Genomic DNA, 6,533 nt, shown 5'->3' with positions numbered 1-6,533 from the left:
TAGCTGATACCAACTCTACTACACTGACGTTGAAATTGTATTCTGATAGTCGGGTAGAAAGGATCCCGCGTACCTAATGCTTCTTTATCGTGCAATGATCTATTGTTCCAACCGCGACCAGTCCTTCTGTCGGTGGTGAACCTGTCTGTTAATCAGAAGTCTTTGTCGTGGCCTTTGGTCCGTTAGTAAGGCAAAAATTGGCCCCTCGAAGACCGTATGTCCATGTCAAAATCGTCTTTTAATTTTTCTCTATTCTTCTCTTGTCCATTTGCCAACGACGGAAGCCAACCTGATCATCTTCGATCCTTATCTTTGATTCGTACCAGTTGTGTACATCCGCCCAAGTCATTGCTTGGAACTCAAGCTAGCTTTCCTTCAGTTTTCGGGAAGCATCTGAACTTCTCGGATTCAGACCCTTGGTGAATGCTTCAGTCACTCATTCATCCGGAACAGCCGGAAGCAACATCCTCTCATTTGGGAATCGGGTAACGAACTATCGCAGCAACTCGGATTCTTCTTGTGCAATTATGAATATGTCAGCCTTTCGGGCCTGCACTTTTCTGGCCCCCGCCATGTGCCTTAGTAAAAGAATTCGCGTATCTCAAAAGAATCTATGGAATACTTGGGTAATAGCGAATACCACGTCGAGGCTCGCCTCGTGAGAGTCTCTCCAAATTTCTTAAGCAAAATAAATTTAATCTCGTGAGGCGCTAAATCATTCCCTTCACCGCCGTTGTATAGGTTTATATGCTCATGAGGGTTCGAAGTTCCATCATACTTTGTCACGTTGGGCATTTCAAATCGCTTTGGGATTAATTCTGGTGTCACGCTTGGTTTGTACGGCAACTGAGTGTACTTCTTTGAGTCCGGACCTTTCCACACCAGTGGTGCGTCAAGAATTTGGTCCATGCGGGAGTTTACTACTCTCACAAACCATAAAAGTTCATTCTTGAAGTGTTCGTTTTCATTATTGGGGCCGGATCCATTCCCCCAGCTCCATCGGAATCTACCTCGCCCCTCGGGGTGTTATTGTTGACCCTCTATGATTTTTGATTTGCGGGAGCACCAGGAGGAACTAGACCTCGTCTATTCGCGTTACTGGAAGCCCCCGATAACGCCTGATTCAACTCCGACATAACCTTATCCTGTCGTGTGAGGTGGACTAGAATGATCGCATGTTGCTCTTGTAGGACCCTTACCGCATCAACAATATGATCCTCTTCAGCATCATCGGGCGTTGCCTCCCGAACATGTCGTTGGTACCGCATGTCGTAAACCGGCGTGGCATCGTTCCCCTCATTGTGGGTGTCACTGATTGAATCCTCGATATGAGGCTCGTCTCCTTGAACCTCAAGATTGCGTGTGTTGTTAACACCATTATCTATCATTTCTTATGATTTCTTGGTAAGATAAATAATCAAAACACGTTAGTAAAAGAGACAAGGATCAACTTAATTACACGGTTGTCTAGGCCCAATTATGGGCGCCAAACAGTTTACCCGTAAAATGATACAGTTGAATCTATACGCAGTTTCTAGACAAGTGAATTAATTTGATCCTGAAATAATTAAAGAAATGCGCAATACTTAGCCTTGAAATGAAGATAAAATCACGAAAAAGTAATTCCGGAGGCAGAGCTTCCGGGCACAACAGTGATGAAACAAAGGAACAGAAAAGTAAAATTGTATAAAGCTTTTTGATTGATTATAGCGTAAGTTTGCCAGAAAAGTTGTGTCATTTACAATGATAACAGAGCCCATTGTTTATAGTTGCACCTAGGGAACAACGTTCTAGGATCATGCTATTCTTTAATGTCAATTATGAGGGCCAATGAATAAGGTGTAACGGTGAGCATAAATGACAAATTCTCTGTAACGGGCATCACACTAAATATTGTGGAATATACTCCATTAAATGCTACCGAGCGGAGGGTATTTATTGCATCTTTATTAGTATCATTCTTTCTGGTGACAGACGGGATAATTATCGTCAGTTTTTACTATCCCCTACCTTAGGTTTCACATGTCCCTCTTTTAGACGGCCGCGTAGCATAACATATTTTATCATATACAAGAATATGCATCGGAAGAACGAAAGTTTGATAATACTTAACTTAAAAGTAATTTTAAATTTTAAAAAGACATTAGGAAGAAATGATTAATTTGAGCGTTTCCTTGGTTGCCATTCATGAATGACGATAATAATATTACTCAAACTTGGATTCAAATGGAGAAACTTAAGTTATATTAAGTAGCACAACATAAGTAAAAAATTAAATATTATTTGTCGAAAAGAAAGGGATTATTGGGTTGGTACATTACACACATAATTCGGCTTTTGGGTGTGTGTGTGTGTGTGTTTTGATAGGGGTATTCGACTTTTGCATATGAACTTCGTGTACCATATCCATAATAACTATGCTATTCTCTACCTCCTTTATCACTAGAGATCATTTAGGGGCCTTAGCTGGTGATCCGAGTTGTTTCCCTCTCGACGAACGAGCCGACTTTATAGCACGAAATGCAACTTTAGTAAAGGCTCAAGAACATGAAGTTGGAATCGCTATTAATCGCGGATCAGCATGCCGCGGTGAATATGTACATGGTACAGTCAAGTCGTTGTTCTTTTATTCTTAAATATGGGTGCTAACCAGATTCCCCATGTTGTATGCGATATGTCCCTCGCTGCAAAATATATTTTCGCTAGATGAAAAGCCCCTCATTGACTTTGATATAGAACACATTCTTTTTAACATCTCTTTCTATTCTTATAATGTAATGCTATCAGTCACCCCGTACTACTCTTATTGCACATCCTGTGTAACATCAAGGAGCTCCTTCTTGTTGTGCTCGATCCCCAAAGCATTGAAAAAGATAAAGGGGAACTTCACCTTTTACTTTCATAGAAAAAATAATTTAGGAGATGAAATCCCGATTACATTACTGCATGCCAAAAATTGAGCTGCTTAAGATTCCAATTCAAGTAAGGTGTCATGGGTGATCATTGGTCCGATGCTTCGGGCGAAACCAATTCATATGGTGTGACCTAAAGAGCTACCACATCCTCATGAATTTATCTTGAATCGAGATCTTTTGTCTCTACTTTATCCAGTTTGCCGAGGGAGAAACCCCATTTTTTACCTCCGAAAAATCATAAAATACTATGGGGCCATACAATATACTCTAAATTCTCGCTGTCGAGGGAAGTGAATCAACAAACGCCTAAAACCTCTCCTTATTCGGTTGAGTTAGCATCTGCTTCTTCTTTCTCTTCCTCGCTAAAAGAGAACCCATGGAAATACCCCTTATATCAAAGATAAATAGACCGTCAGAGAACAATGTCGGGGACATGGTGAGAACGTTACGTTGGTTACGCTCTTGTTGTGTCGGTTCTTCCACATTTAGATATGGAGATAGATTCATATAGAGATCTATATCTTTCTATCGATAAATAGATCTATTGAGAAATGGAGGCATTCGAGTGAGGAGGCCAACCCCCAAGTTTTTTCTAACGGATCTGCAATAACATTCTGCAGATCAAAGAGCGACATAATTCCCCATTCATCCGATATAGTATTTTATAAAGAAACAAAACTGGGGAAAATATACAGAAAAGTTAGTTCTTTTCTATTATATTGCTCGCTACGCCCTTGTGCCTTTAGTTGAAGTATTAATTTGTATGGGTCTCGCTTCCCTCGAATTAATTTTTAATTAATTGATATGAATACATTATGATGTATCCTATCATTTTATAAATCTAAAAGCAAGTAAGCATTGAGGATATCAGTCATCATATTCTGAACTTTAAATCTTTCGTAGGCTCATCTGTTTATGCCTCTTCTTTATCGATAGGATTCCCATCATTTTCAGTCTACGGCGAAGGAGACAAGGGCGAGGCACTGAACATGTTATCTCCATGAATAGGATCAAACCTTATTCCATGGTATTTACATGAGGTTCCTCTTTAAAAAAGTCCCCGGATGATCCACTTGCCGCCACTGACGTGACCATCTCTGTTAAATCTGAAAAAATTAATAACAATTGAAAAAAAAAAGTTGTAGTAAGTCGAACAATGGTGCTTGCGTTGCGGGAGATGCCCGCCCGTAGGGCCCGACCTAATTCAAAATCCGTCTCTTTCTTTCTATTCTAATTCCTCTCCCTTCATTCCTCGACCCGCTTGTAAATTCTTGGTATAATACTCACTCACCTATCTTCGAACTCTTTCTTGATAGGGAAAACACTATTTCTTTGTGAATGTTCCGCTTTGCTCTTTGTTGCGCTACTTAAGGAAAAATAAGAAATATACTACTTTACGTCTACAAACTTTTCCTGTCTCATGTCACATGTTAAGATCCTTAGTTAGTTCCATTTCATGGGAAATGCTTCCTTTACTTCCGCAGGTAATGGAAATGTTGAATTTTGAGCTTGTGTTTTCCTGTCTTCTCTCTTATTTTCCCTTTTCACTAGGTTATAGGGCAAGACCCCTTATCTATTGGATGTGGGAACCTTATACAAAAACTTGGTAGCGCATTTGTTTTGGGTACAAAATGTCACAGGTCAAGAGGTGGAAAGTTTTATTAGAAATTCTGCCTTATAGGAAAAATTAGGTAAGCAAAAGTGACTAAAGGCTACCGGTCCAAGATAAAAAGAACGAGGGGAAGAATCGATGAGGCGAGTGTTCTCGAAGAGAAAATCGTAATGGAAAAAGTGTGAGGAGAATTCTTTCCTTCAATAATGCCTTCGCTTTCCTTAAAAAAAAAACTTTTTTTATCTTAAGGCTGCGTCGAGACGGCGAACAAGAGAACTACATTTTGGCTTTTCCCCTCCATGAGATGAGCCCAGTGCATTGGACCAGCTTTTAGATGAACGAAATGAGGCATTTCCTTCCACTAGCAAGAGAACTTCTGCTCGTAACATACCCCAAGGATACAATCTTACTTCTTGAAGCGAGGTACTTTAACTGCCAAAAGAGCGGGGCAACTCGAGTTAGACGGGTGTTTTCCCATCGATGCCTCAAACTTGAGATTTTACCAGCCCAAAGCTGACCAGTACAACCATGTGCCACCCACTGTGTATGTGATGCAAGTGAACGTCTACGAAAAAGTCTACTACATTTTATTTTAATAATAATTATATATAATTAGATAATAATAATAATAATAATAATAATAATAATAATAATAATAATAATAATAATAATAATAATAATTAAGTACTTTCAAGAGGAGAAAGGAAACTTTGAATAGAAGGATCAGTGCCCGTATCAGTCATGGAGTTAGGTTATTATGGTTTATTGTGGGGTCTGCGCAACAAGAACAAGAGCGCTTCCTCTTTCTTTTTCTTTGCCACCATGAGACCGATGCCTTCCAAGCCCTTCCACTGCCCGAACTACCAATCGCCCCACTATCTGCTAGCGAGACTAACCGCAATTTTAGGAATAGGTTAACTTTCTTTCATTTTTGTTATGGAAAGTAAAAGTCGTTTCGTTTAGTACGAGAGATTTGACGAAGATTCCCATGTAGATCTATGAAACTACAGCCGAACCAAATGGGAGCTTTTCGTCTCCTTGATAGCTGGAAGTTCTCCCAAAGTATGAAAAACTGGACATGAATACTCGAAAACACATCTCGAAGAGTTTGGGGTAGGAATCCACAAAGAAACGATCCAATTAATCAAGCCCAACGATTCTTCTAGTTTAGAAACAAAGGAGAAGGACATGGGTCCCTAGGTTGGATCTTTGACTGGTTCAGTTTTACTCTGAATAATGTCCTTTTATCTTCCTATCCGGATGATTTATGGAAGAAACACCAAACATATCCCAAACTTCTCGCTCCCACCGGCCGGCTGATGGAAATAGACTAATCCATCAGGGTTCAAAAATAGTATACTGTTACGATGCCCTTGATCATCGATCGTTCAACGGACCGAATAACTTAAATTCGGCAAGGATCTTACCCCCATTCTACTTAGGAATGATTCAAAGAGAAAGATCTCAAATATCTGTCCCAACAACCTCGAAAATCAAGGGATTACCTCCGCGAACCGGGTATGAATTCTTAAATCCATTTACCTCGTCCAGGATAAACTCCTTCTATGCCCCCGATGACTTTTCACAAGTAGGCGTGACGTCGAATTGAAAATCAAGCAAGATGCGAGAACCAATCCAGGTAATCAACTGTTTTTTTTTTTAATCTGCCTCAAGTAAGCCATCCCCAACCCTACCGCTAAAAAGCGCAATAGGACTTTAAGGGCACCTGAGCGCCTTTGCCCATAGAGAACCACGATGATTCAATAAAAACCTAACCTAAATCAAATCATTTCTAATATGAATTTGAATAGATTCTCTTTATTATTATAAATATATATTTTTTTATCTTCCACCTTATCTCCACAACTTTGGGTGAGCACCGTCAAGCACAAGATTTAAAGATGGAATCTTCCTACTCTTGTTAGTTGGGACAGAGCATCCTATCTTGTTGGCCAAGATAATGGTTTGAGTTATCCATTTAAGTGCGGAACAAGACCTGAATTGGG

Source organism: Nicotiana tomentosiformis, chromosome 2 (assembly GCF_000390325.3).
Source record: "Nicotiana tomentosiformis chromosome 2, ASM39032v3, whole genome shotgun sequence".
NCBI lineage: Eukaryota > Viridiplantae > Streptophyta > Magnoliopsida > Solanales > Solanaceae > Nicotiana > Nicotiana tomentosiformis.
This window is presented reverse-complemented; position numbering follows the sequence as displayed.